Below are 14,384 nucleotides of genomic sequence, written 5' to 3'. Positions count from 1 at the left end.
AAGGCACTGGCTTGCAGGTGTGCATGAGAACAGGCTGCCCGGAAGTGCACAGAGCGTGCTCACAGCAATGACAGTCATTTCTACGACCTTGTGACCACAGCATCCCACACACTGGCTAGGCACTTTACGTACAACATTGGTAATTCTTATAAAACCCTCAGAGCTGGTATTAGCCCCATTTTTCAGGTCAGGGAGTGAAGGCTCCGGGAGATGCAGTAAACTGCCCCAGGTTCCCCCCAGGCCCGTCTCAGGTGGACCACACTGTCTTGTCACCCTGGTCTATAAGTAGAGCAGAGGTTTGCTTGTGGATGGAAGCTACATTCTCCTGGGTTCAATCATTCTTGAGATTGTCTGCCAGTTTCCGGGAAGGTTCATTAAGAAGACAGACAACTGAGAAGTGCCTAGGATGTCACTTCATCACTTGAAATACACACATCACACGGTCCACCCTCCCCCCGCCCCGCACTCTCTGCCTTCAATGGAAATTTTCTCAAAAAACATTAAAACACTAGAGTAATAATTTTGCCAACATTTGACCTACTTATGGTAAGACCTATTATCTCTGTTCTTTACGGATGGAGGCACACGATGCTACCAGAGAGAAAGTGAGCTTGAGCATGCCAGGTCTCATGCATACTTTCATGTTCTTGTCAGTGACTTCCTTCATGGGAATAGATCACTGGGTGTGTTTTGGAAGATGGCTCAACTGTGCAGCCACATCTGTCAAATTGTCAGGAGATGAAAACCCCTACCTGAGAGGCAGGGGAAAAATGGCTTGTCAGTGCAGCAGCTGAGGACTGAGGCTCCAATTTAACAGAACTTTTAATCATGCATTAGAGTGACCCCTTCATGCAGCTGTTGCCTATGCTCGAATGGAATTTAAACAGCTAAGCGACTGGCTGATGTTAAAAGGGTCTATTAAAAGTTTTCACTTTTCTGAGATGCACCATTAAGGACACACTGAAGAAACTTTCTAAATGGTTTTGGTAATACCACGTAATGAAACTGCACTATTGCCTGAAGAGGGTGAGAGGTGTGCATTCACAGGCAAGCCCTAATATTTTAGCTGTATCTTTCTAACATTTCAATGTCTTCTCAGTTAGAAGTGATGCAGAATTGCACAGAATTTCTGGGAATCATTTGAAAAAAAAAAAAAGCAACAAACAAATGGGCATATCTACCAGATGAATAAGAAATCAACACAAAATATAAATAGCCTATGACTATATATAAAAAACACTCTGGGCACCTGGGTGGCTCAGTTGGTTAGGCATCCGACTTGTGTTCAGGTCATGATCTCGCAGTTCCTGGGCTCGAGCTCCACGTTGGGCTCTGTGCTGACAGCTCAGAGCCTGGAGTCTGCTTTGGATTCTGTGTCTCTTTCTCTCTCTCTGCCCCTCCCCTGCTCATGCTCTGTCCCTCTCTTTCTCAAAAATTAATACACATTAAAAAATTGTAAAAAATGCTCAACATTCACAGGCTGTAATCAGGGAGATCTAAATTTAATGTTCTATCTTCACACCATTAGGTGTAAAAGTCCAGTAACATCAACTGTAGACAAGGATGTGAAATGAGATTTCTGACAAGTTGCTGATAGGAGTAAAAAGTGGCACTAGAATCCAGGGGGCCATGAGGCAATATCTCATAAAGCCTAAGGTTCTTCCTTTACTCCAGCAACTGCTCTCCTAACTATGTACACTCAGATACTTCTCACATATGTGCACAAAAAGTCATAGATAGGCACTGAACTAGAATGTGTGCAAGAGCAAAACAGTGAAAAATGTCCATCAATAGGAGAATGAATGAATGGATGAATGAACAAATTGCAGTGTATTTTTATAGCAGGATAATTCCCTATGTGAAAATGAAGTGGTTAAAAATATGAGGTAGATTGTGCAGGACAAAGTCCCTGGTCAGCAACCAGGTATGTGGCTTGCACCAAATGACTTAAGCTTTCTGCACCTTGATGTCATTTGTTCAATAGATGTCATGATAGTACCTACCTCTGTGGCATTGTTTTGAGCATGAAATAATTTCACGCCTCAAACACACAGCATGGCTGACACATAGGGAGTGGTCCATAAATGAGAGTTGTTATTATTTCTAATGGTGGATACTTAACTATTCTTCCTATCTGTGTTTTTATATGACTTCATAATAATTTTTATGCAAGGAACTGATTGAGTATGGTATTATGAAATGGCTCCAATTCACAAATTATTCACTTGCAAATACATGGAACCTAGGTGGTGTTTCTTCAAAGAAACTATCTTATACAGAGTGATTTGAACATCAGGTCAGACCGTTAACAGTCTATTTAGCCCTTAAATGACTTCTCAAATCCTGTGAGACTTAAAAGTTTACTAGTGAAACTACCTCTGGGTAATACTACCAGGTAGGTAAACTACCTCTGAGGTCAAGTCCTACTACTCACATGGCCAAAAAGATAGGTCCCTTCTCCACCAGCTCCATGAAGCTCACGGTGGTAATGAGTAGTGGCTCTTGTAGGTGGAGGTGAGACAAAGTTTTCAGAGGGAATGAAGGAGGGAAAATTACTTTGGGTTCCTACTGTGGGAAAACTTGGCTTAAGTGGACTTGCTGCTTTCATTCCATTCCCATGACCTACTGCCTCTGGCCAATTGCCCATTTTGGGTGGCCAACTAGGAAACGAAGGTCTCCCTGCTTCATGTTCATCTTTGGATGTTTTCCAGTGAGTCTCTTCAGAGCTCTTGAATGAGAAGTCACCAAACTCAGCTGTAAGCAGCCAAATTTTGGCACTGTGCAAGAAACAGAATAAAACCCGTCTTCAGGGAGAAAATAGAGGCAGGATGCACAGACAGAAGCAAAGATGCAAAACTGTGTGGCCTCCAACAGAGAGTGAGAGAAAGACAAAGAAAGCACAGCTGCCTGGTGGGCCTGATTATATGCAAATGCCCCCTGTGAGCATCACGTCTGTTCCTTGCAACTAAACAATTCTTGAGTAGGACATAAATAGTCACTTAATCCTCATGACTGAGGAAGGAGACACTATCCCTATTTTACAGAAATATGCCCCAGGTCATACTAATAAATAGCATAGCTGAAATAGGTCTGTCTCCAGAGCCTACTCTCTAAGAGGTATAACAGGGTGATTTGTTCTCCTTTAGGAACAAGACTGTACTGGGTATTGCTTCATGGATTACCTGGGAAGGCAGGTGTGAGAGGGAAGGGAGTCAGGAGCCATGTGCTGGAGGCAGGTGTAGCCCAAAAAGAAAAGGAAACCAGGTCTAAGTCTTGGCTCATCCTTATTCTCAGGCTTTTCCTTGTCATTTCCAGCCATCTTGTTCCCATCATAAGAACCAATAGCAGGAAGATGTGGGACCTCAGATGACGAGCAAGGCAGCAGTGCCCAGGGAAGTAGAGAAAGAAGCAGAAAGACATTCCAGGCAGCACCAGGGTGCAGAGAGGGAGTGTTTCAGGGGCTACAGGAGGTTCGCTTATTTGTCCTTCACTTAGGAACGAATTTATAAGGAATTTCAGGTTTCCTATGGCTAAGTTCCTTATTAAACGTGGTATGAATTTCATTAATAAGTGGCTAAAAATGAAAAATGTCCTAGGAAAATTAAGTTAATTAAGTTAGCACTAAGTTAATCCATTGAAAATTTCAACAAGTGTTATCACAGAGCTCACCACACATAACCTAGCAGGTTTTGCTCTGAACTTGTGGTTTTGCAATTAAATTTAAGAGCATATATGCATTTTCATTTATTATAAAAACAGAAAAGACCACCCTAAGGGTGCCAAATTGAATCCTTTCCCTGTATGCCTGGATATGACTCTCATTATGGTTATAATTATAGCTACGATTACACTTAAAATTTGTGTCTCACAACACAGAGTGGAATTTCTAAGTTTCTAATTGCAGATCAAAGGTGCCTATTTTTTTCCTCTACAACTGGCTCTTTAAAGCCCATTATTATTTAGAAGAGTAAGAAGAACTCTGAGTTTCCTAACTCATTTGAAAGCACCATAATCAATATATGGAAAGAGGAAGCAGGGATACCATAATGATTGCAATGAATATGAGGTAAAATATGTATGTGTGTACATAGTAATGTAGGAAAACAATTAAAAAAACCCTGTTCCTATTGCTCAGATCCCATCACTGCTCAATGGAATATATAAAATCTTAATAGATTTATTTCTGCAATGTAAAAACAAATGTATGTATAGATATACAGATGCATATGTTGTATGCATATATATGCATGCATGCAGGTATACACACATATTATGTTGTATGTATATACATATACATAAATACGCACATATTTTTTTACATTGCAGGAATACATATGCACACATACACACACATATATCTTTTAGATACATACATACATACATACATACATACATACATACAAAGAGACAAACTATTACACATCAAACACCCAGAATCACAGAAGGATCAGTCTACTATGTATTTAGTTGAACGGTAGTAGGGAAGATTAAGCCAAATCAATCAATCTTATTTTATTAAATTATTTAATTACTTATGGTTAGCAGGAAATACACATAGATGTTCATACCAATAAAGTAGACTAGCATATGGAAAACAGAATAGAAAATAAAAATATAGCGAATAATACCAATGAAGAAAGTAGGCAAACCCAAAGCTATGTCACAGGAAACAAGGACGGATATGGTTTTTAAATGTCCTTCACTTATAAAGGCATTCAAGCCAGTCTCCATTTATGTGGTAGGTGGTTTTAAAATTTTGAATATTTGAAAACAGAATTTATGGAAAGGCTGTTTTGGAATAATTGAAATTTATGCATTACTTACTATTATGCCATCTATGTGAACTAAAATCCTATTACTATAACTTATTTCATTAGTTATCTATTTTATCAAAGCAGTAGGATATATGGGTTTCTGGGTAAAATATTTTGTGTTTTGAACTTGGAATCAGGGGCACCTGGGTGACTCAGTCGGTTAAGCACCTGACTCTTGATTTTGTCTCAGGTCATGATCTCACGCTTCCTGAGTTTGAGCCCCACATCAGGCTCGGGCTGACAGTGCAGAGCCTGCCTGAGATTCAGTCCCTTTCTCTATCTCTCTGTGCCCCTTCCCTGCTTGCTTGCTCTCTTTCTATCTCTCAAAATAAACAAATAAACATTCCAAAAAAAAAACCTGGAGTCAAAGTTTCAAACAAAGTTCTACCCGCAGGACAAAATCCATGGTTTCTTCAATACTCAAATAGGAACTCTAGGCGACCAGTCTGCCATCTCTCAAATATTTATCCACACCTAATTTTTCTGATTTATTTTAATGATGACCAAATTACTAACTCAAATTAATTACAGCTGTTCATATTTTTTATTCCAATAAATTCTACTTTTTTGTTAAGATAGGAATGGTTTTGGTTTTTTACAACTATGTTATTCCTGAGTAAGAGTACATGTCTTTTCTGTCTTTTTGTTTTTGGTTTTGGTTTTGGTTTTTTTGTTTGTTTGTTTTGACTTACATCCAAGTTAGTTAGCATGTAATGCTATAATGATTTCAGGAGTAGATTCCAGTGATTCATCTCCTACGTATAACACCCAGTGCTCATCCCAACAAGGAGACTACATTTCTAATCTTAGACCCATTTATTTCACATGCTGAAGAAGATAAAAACTCCTGAAAGCCGTAGGAAATAATCAAAGTCATGGCTAGGTCCTGCTGACTGCCACCATGTTTGAGAAGAGACACACTGGCAAAAGCATCCAACATTATACAACTTTGAAAGATGCCTTCAACCAACTCCCAAAGTATTGTTTGTTTTACACTTAAAAATAAATTATTGTATAGAAATAATGTTATTGGCATCATCCACTCAATTTCTGGTTCCTAGAAATAAGACCAAGAGAACAAATAGAGCTTCTTGTAGGTGAGAAGTCAAATGAATACTTGCACAAGCCAAGAAGGTTCTAGATCCTTCTTTCACTTGATTGTTCTCTTGTTTGGTAAACACCAATTGAGACTTTTCCCCGTATCAGGAATAGCTCTGGCAGTGACCATGATCGTTATGGTCCCTACTGCTATGGAGTTATCTCTGGTTGGAGAAACAGACTTTAAGTAATGAATGATACCATTTTAATTTATTTTACTAAAATCATGACAAACCCATAACATGTGGAAATATACAACCAGGGCACCTATGTATTCTTTCAGGATGAGGAAGACTTCCTTAAGGAAGTGACTTTTGAGGTGAATTCTAAGTGGGAGAGAAGAGTGTTCTAGAAAGAGAAAACAATGAAAATGACAGAGCCTCATGGAAGCAGAAATGCTATTTTATAAGAGATATAAAGTGTAAAGGCAGGAGTAGAAAAACTGGCTTTCTTGGTAACCTCTAGGCTACCTCTGGAAAGGGATGATGGAGGATAAGCTGGAAGGAATTAAAGCAAATACTTATTCTTCAATGTCATTCCTATAGTTTAAAATATGCTTTAGGAGAATGTAACGTCACATTTTGCCCATTTTAAAAATGAAAAGAAGTGACATATTCTACTGTTTGTCCTTGAGGGTGAGAGATCATTATGATTCCAGGCCGGAGCGAGTGGATGATTCCAATGAAAATTTTCTTGTTACCTAGTTTTTAGATGGCATTAGTCATTAATAAAAAGCCAATGAGTATTTCATGGCCATTTTATTTTAAATATTTTTTTCCTTACTTGATTCTTTTATTTCTTTCTCTTTTAATTAAATGATGAGTGGTTAATCTATTTTCCACTCAGACCCATCGATCCCTTGGCCATCCCACTTTTCATTTATACTCTTTCAGGTACACTCTTCTGGAAAGCTTGATTTTGGACCAAACATGTAAAGCTGAGTTCAATGGAACTTTCTTCATATTGAAATGTCAGAATTTATTCACCTTCACTTCAAACCATATGTGTAATTATTCATAAAACCTATCAAACATGCCACCATATTCACAAAGATGTCTAATATGCAGGTCTCTTGGATCCAACATCGACATACTTCTAGCCTAACATTTACCCACCCCTTCACTGACCTTTATTTTCCTATATCCATGCACAGTGCTGTTCTTTCATTACACTCTCCTGGCCATTTATCTCTTGCCATCTCAAATTTCTGTGATAAGGAGGCTAATAACTTGCTTTCTCAATCCAGACTGCAACCTTGACTCATCTACTCAACAAGCATTTAATACATTTTAAGCAGCGTATTCAGGGCCCCTGTAAGACTTTGATTTGGTACTCATGGCTGGCCTGATAGTTTATTTCTGTTACAAACTTACGTTTCCTTGGCATATTTTTCTCCATTGGATACAGCATGGAGCTAGGAGCCAGAAGACCCAGGAGCTAGGAGCCAGAAGACCCAGGTGTACCCAGGGCCTCTCCATTTGGTAGGGGTGCAAGTTTAGGAGCTCACCCAGGCCCTCTGGGTCCTCACATCCTCATCTACAAAGGCTGAGGGAGCATGGCAGTCTTTCTCCATCACTGGGCTATACCGAGTGAGGGCCTTCCTTGACCTCTCAGAGGAGGAGTGAGGACTCCAAAATGTAGATTGCCATAGCATCCTGCTTTACTTCTTTAAAATCCTCATTGCTCATGAGAAAGAATGAAATATGGCCCTTTGTAGCAACGTGGATGGAACTGGAGAGTGTTATGCTAAGTGAAATAAGCCATACAGAAAGACAGATACCATATGTTTTCACTGTTATGTGGATCCTGAGAAACTTAACAGAAGACCACGGGGGAGGGGAAGGAAAAAAAAAAAGAGGTTAGAGTGGGAGAGAGCCAAAGCATAAGAGACTCTTAAAAACTGAGAACAAACTGAGGGTTGATGGGGGGTGGGAGGGAGGGAAGGGTGGGTGATAGGTATTGAGGAGGGCACTTTTGGGGATGAGCACTGGGTGTTGTATGGAAACCAATTTGACAATAAATTTCATATATTGAAAAATAAAATAAAATCTTCATTGCTCTTGTAATTGCTCTTTAGACGCTGGTTTTTCTCCACCCACCCGGAAGTAATCTCCAGGAAAGCAAGACTATCTTAGTGCCACTAATTATCAGCTGATGACTGATTACTGAGTAACTTTTTAGGCAAGAAGCTACCACTACCATGCTGTCATTGCCATTACTGTCAGTAGCAATGGCAGTACCAGACACAGTCGTAGGAGTTCAATTATTAGCACCATCCAATATACAACAGAAAGAAGCCACAAAATAATATTAGGTCTTATCAATATTCCTTACAAATGTTTCCTCTTTTCCTCTTCATTCTTTTAACTGATAGAAACAAATAACTATATGGTTAAACGCCACAGCAATGGTCCAAAGTACAATACTTTGCTTATGTTATGTATCAATCTTTGAAATGTATCAATCTCTAACCCCCACCTAGAGTATGATCCAAAAGAAAGAAAAGCGTGTTCTTATCCTGAAGCAGATGAAAAACCCTTCCCCGATTTATGGGGACGGATGTAAAGAACTACAAAAGCAGCCCCTTATAAGAAAAGGATTTGTAACTGAAAACAAAAGACAGTGAAGAGAATCAAATTCCACAGGAGGAAGAATCAATTCCCTCTCCCCGGGATGATGTGGCTTGACTCTTCACCCTTAAAGAGTAAGGAAATGGACTAAGTGAAAATGCAGTGGGGTGGTAAGGATGCCACTTTTGGAAAGGTGATATGTTTTGAACACGAATTACTGATATTTGGAGGGAGAGAGGGAGAACAAAGCAAGAGAAGATGCCAGGGCAGTCCACCAAGGAAAAGGAGTTTATTGGGCTTTATGAAGAGATCAGTGTAGAGGATAAGTCCAAAACATCCACAGACCAGAAACCCGATGGGACGTCCCCTGATGGCTTCCCAAGGCCCTAGGATCCACCCGCCATCCCAAAGCCTTGTCTGCAGCAGGTGCAGTTTGTTAAGGAAGCGCCTTTAATATGTCCCGTTGCTCGGACAGCTTGCAGATGCAGAATAAGCTACCTATTAAAAATATTCCTTCCCAGGCTGGAGAGGGAAGATGGCGGCGTAGGAGGACGCTGGGCTCACCGCGCGTCCTGCTGATCACTTAGATTCCACCTACACCTGCCTAAATAACCCAGAAAACCACCAGAGGATTAGCAGAACGGAGTCGCCGGAGCCAAGCGCAGACGAGAGGCCCACGGAAGAGGGTAGGAAGGGCGGCGAGGCGGTGCGCGCTCCACGGACTGGCGGGAGGGAGCCGGGGCGGAGGGGCGGCTCGCCAGCCAAGCAGAGCCCCCGAGTCTGGCTTGCAAAAAGCGGAGGGGCCTGACGGACTGTGTTCCGACAGCAAGCGTGACTTAGCGTCTGGGAGGTCATAAGTTAACAGCTCTGCTCAGAAAGCGGGAAGGCTGGAGGACAAAGGGAAGAAGAGCTGCTGAGCCCCCGGACGACAGAGCTCAGTTTGGTGGGGAACAAAGGCGCTCGCCAGCGCCATCTCCCCCGCCCATCCCCCAGCCAAAATCCCAAAGAGAACCAGTTCCTGCCAGGGAACTTGCTCGCTCTGCGCGCAAACACCCAACTCTGCGCTTCTGCGGAGCCAAACCTCCGGCAGCGGATCTGACTCCCTCCTGCTGCCACAGGGCCCCTCCTGAAGAGGATCACCTAAGGAGAAGCAAGCTAAGCCTGCCCCTCCTGCCCCTGTGCACCTTGCCTACCCACCCCAGCTAAGACGCCAGATCCCCAGCATCACAAGCCTGGCAGTCTGCAAGTAGCCCAGACAGGCCACCCCACCCCACAGTGAATCCCGCCCATAGGAGAGGGGAAGAGAAGGCACGCACCAGTCTGACTGTGGACACAGCGGTGGGCTGGGGGCAGACATCAGGTCTGACTGCGGCCCCGCCCACCAACTCCAGTTATACACCACAGCACAGGGGAAGTGCCCTGCAGGTCCTCACCACGCCAGGGACTATCCAAAATGACCAAGCGGAAGAATTCCCCTCAGAAGAATCTCCAGGAAATAACAACAGCTAATGAGCTGATCAAAAAGGATTTAAATAATATAACAGAAAGTGAATTTAGAATAATAGTCATAAAATTAATCGCTGGGCTTGAAAACAGTATAGCGGACAGCAGAGAATCTCTTGCTACAGAGATCAAGGGACTAAGGAACAGTCACGAGGAGCTGAAAAACGCTTTAAACGAAATGCATAACAAAATGGAAACCACCACAGCTCGGATTGAAGAGGCAGAGGAGAGAATAGGTGAACTAGAAGATAAAGTTATGGAAAAAGAGGAAGCTGAGAAAAAGAGAGATAAAAAAATCCAGGAGTACGAGGGGAAAATTAGAGAACTAAGTGATACACTAAAAAGAAATAATATACGCATTATTGGTATCCCAGAGGAGGAAGAGAGAGGGAAAGGTGCTGAAGGGGTACTTGAAGAAATCATAGCTGAGAACTTCCCTGAAGTGGGGAAGGAAAAAGGCATTGAAATCCAAGAGGCACAGAGAACTCCCTTCAGACGTAACTTGAATCGATCTTCTGCACGACATATCATAGTGAAACTGGCAAAATACAAGGATAAAGAGAAAATTCTGAAAGCAGCAAGGGGTAAACGTGCCCTCACATATAAAGGGAGACCTATAAGACTCGTGACTGATCTCTCTTTTGAAACTTGGCAGGCCAGAAAGAATTGGCACGAGATTTTCAGTGTGCTAGACAGAAAAAATATGCAGCCGAGAATCCTTTATCCAGCAAGTCTGTCATTTAGAATAGAAGGAGAGATAAAGGTCTTCCCAAACAAACAAAAACTGAAGGAATTTGTCACCACTAAACCAGCCCTCCAAGAGATCCTAAGGGGGACCCTGTGAGACAAAGTACCAGAGACATCACTACAAGCATAAAACATACAGACATCACAATGACTCTAAACCCATACCTTTCTATAATAACACTGAATGTAAATGGATTAAATGTGCCAACCAAAAGACTTAGGGTATCAGAATGGATAAAAAAACAAGACCCATCTATTTGCTGTCTACAAGAGACTCATTTTAGACCTGAGGACACCTTTAGATTGAGAGTGAGGGGATGGAGAACTATTTATCATGCTACTGGAAGCCAAAAGAAAGCTGGAGTAGCCATCCTTATATCAGACAAACTAGACTTTAAATTAAAGGCTGTAACAAGAGATGAAGAAGGACATTATATAATAGTGACAGGGTCTATCCATCAGGAAGAGCTAACAATTATAAATGTCTATGCACCGAATACCGGAGCACCCAAATATATAAAACAATTACTCATAAACATAAGCAACCTTATTGATAAGAATGTGGTAATTGCAGGGGACTTTAACACCCCACTTACAGAAATGGATAGATCAACTAGACACACGGTCAATAAAGAAACAAGGGCCCTGAATGAGACATTGGATCAGATGGACTTGACAGATATATTTAGAACGCTGCATCCCAAAGCAACAGAATATACTTTCTTCTCGAGTGCACATGGAACATTCTCCAAGATAGATCATATACTGGGTCACAAAACAGCCCTTCATAAGTTTACAAGAATTGAAATCATACCATGCATACTTTCAGACCACAATGCTATGAAGCTTGAAATCAACCACAGAAAAAAGTCTGGAAAACCTCCAAAAGCATGGAGGTTAAAGAACACCCTACTAACGAATGAGTGGGTCAACCAGGCAATTAGAGAAGAAATTAAAAAATATATGGAAACAAACGAAAATGAAAATACAACAATCCAAACGCTTTGGGATGCAGCGAAGGCAGTCCTGAGAGGAAAATACATTGCAATCCAGGCCTATCTCAAGAAACAAGAAAAATCCCAAATACAAAATCTAACAGCACACCTAAAGGAAATAGAAGCAGAACAGCAAAGGCAGCCTAAACCCAGAAGAAGAAGAGAAATAATAAAGATCAGAGCAGAAATAAACAATATAGAATCGAAAAAAACTGTAGAGCAGATCAACGAAACCAAGAGTTGGTTTTTTGAAAAAATAAACAAAATTGACAAACCTCTAGCCAGGCTTCTCAAAAAGAAAAGGGAGATGACCCAAATAAATAAAATCATGAATGAAAATGGAATTATTACAACCAATCCCTCAGAGATACAAACAATTATCAGGGAATACTATGAAAAATTATATGCCAACAAATTGGACAACCTGGAAGAAATGGACAAATTCCTGAACACCCACACTCTTCCAAAACTCAATCAGGAGGAAATAGAAAGCTTGAACAGACCCATCACCAGCGAAGAAATTGAATCGGTTATCAAAAATCTCCCAACAAATAAGAGTCCAGGACCAGATGGCTTCCCAGGGGAGTTCTACCAGACGTTTAAAGCAGAGATAATACCTATCCTTCTCAAGCTATTCCAAGAAATAGAAAGGGAAGGAAAACTTCCAGACTCATTCTATGAAGCCAGTATTACTTTGATTCCTAAACCAGACAGAGACCCAGTAAAAAAAGAGAACTACAGGCCAATATCCCTGATGAATATGGATGCAAAAATTCTCAATAAGATACTAGCAAATCGAATTCAACGGCATATAAAAAGAATTATTCACCATGATCAAGTGGGATTCATTCCTGGGCTGCAGGGCTGGTTCAACATTCGCAAATCAATCAACGTGATACATCACATTAACAAAAAAAAGGAGAAAAACCATATGATCCTGTCAATCGATGCAGAAAAGGCCTTCGACAAAATCCAGCACCCTTTCTTAATAAAAACTCTTGAGAAAGTCGGGATAGAAGGAACATACTTAAAGATCATAAAAGCCATTTATGAAAAGCCCACAGCTAACATCATCCTCAACGGGGAAAAACTGAGAGCTTTTTCCCTGAGATCAGGAACACGACAGGGATGCCCACTCTCACCGCTGTTATTTAACATAGTGCTGGAAGTTCTAGCAACAGCAATCAGACAACAAAAGGAAATCAAAGGCGTCAAAATTGGCAAAGATGAAGTCAAGCTTTCGCTCTTTGCAGATGACATGATATTATACATGGAAAATCCGACAGACTCCACCAAAAGTCTGCTAGAACTGATACATGAATTCAGCAAAGTTGCAGGATACAAAATCAATGTACAGAAATCAGTTGCATTCTTATACACTAACAATGAAGCAACAGAAAGACAAATAAAGAAACTGATCCCATTCACAATTGCACCAAGAAGCATAAAATACCTAGGAATAAATCTAACCAAAGATGTAAAGGATCTGTATGCTGAAAACTATAGAAAGCTTATGAAGGTAATTGAAGAAGATTTAAAGAAATGGAAAGACATTCCCTGCTCATGGATTGGAAGAATAAATATTATCAAAATGTCAATACTACCCAAAGCTATCTACACATTCAATGCAATCCCAATCAAAATTGCACCAGCATTCTTCTCGAAACTAGAACAAGCAATCCTAAAATTCATATGGAACCACAAAAGGCCCCGAATAGCCAAAGTAATTTTGAAGAAGAAGACCAAAGCAGGAGGCATCACAATCCCAGACTTTAGCCTCTACTACAAAGCTGTCATCATCAAGACAGCATGGTATTGGCAGAAAAACAGACACATAGACCAATGGAATAGAATAGAAACCCCAGAACTAGACCCACAAACGTATGGCCAACTCATCTTTGACAAAGCAGGAAAGAACATCCAATGGAAAAAAGACAGTCTCTTTAACAAATGGTGCTGGGAGAACTGGACAGCAACATGCAGAAGGTTGAAACTAGACCACTTTCTCACACCATTCACAAAAATAAACTCAAAATGGATAAAGGACCTGAATGTGAGACAGGAAACCATCAAAACCTTAGAGGAGAAAGCAGGAAAAGACCTCTCTGACCTCAGCCGTAGCAATCTCTTACTCGACACATCCCCAAAGGCAAGGGAATTAAAAGCAAAAGTGAATTGCTGGGACCTTATGAAGATAAAAAGCTTCTGCACAGCAAAGGAAACAACCAACAAAACTAAAAGGCAACCAACGGAATGGGAAAAGATATTTGCAAATGACATATTGGACAAAGGGCTAGTATCCAAAATCTATAAAGAGCTCACCAAACTCCACACCCGAAAAGCAAATAACCCAGTGAAGAAATGGGCAGAAAACATGAATAGACACTTCTCTAAAGAAGACATCCGGATGGCCAACAGGCACATGAAAAGATGTTCAGCGTCGCTCCTTATCAGGGAAATACAAATCAAAACCACACTCAGATATCACCTCACGCCAGTCAGAGTGGCCAAAATGAACAAATCAGGAGACTATAGATGCTGGAGAGGATGTGGAGAAACGGGAACCCTCTTGCACTGTTGGTGGGAATGCAAATTGGTGCAGCCGCTCTGGAAAGCAGTGTGGAGGTTCCTCAGAAAATTAAAAATAGACCTACCCT

The 14,384-nt window shown here is 41.0% G+C and overlaps 1 protein-coding gene across 8 annotated transcripts in view; it reads right to left on the bottom strand.

Moving 5' to 3' along the window:
* Positions 1 to 14,384, bottom strand: part of NALCN (sodium leak channel, non-selective) — a 335,141-nt gene that overhangs the window by 200,863 nt on the left and 119,894 nt on the right. The gene's annotated exons all lie outside the window — the stretch shown is intronic.

This window comes from Puma concolor, chromosome A1, assembly GCF_028749965.1.
Source record: "Puma concolor isolate L17-30 chromosome A1, mPumCon1.1.hap2, whole genome shotgun sequence".
Lineage (NCBI taxonomy): Eukaryota > Metazoa > Chordata > Mammalia > Carnivora > Felidae > Puma > Puma concolor.
Note: the sequence above shows the minus strand (reverse complement) of the source record. Positions and strands in the feature narration are given on the sequence as shown.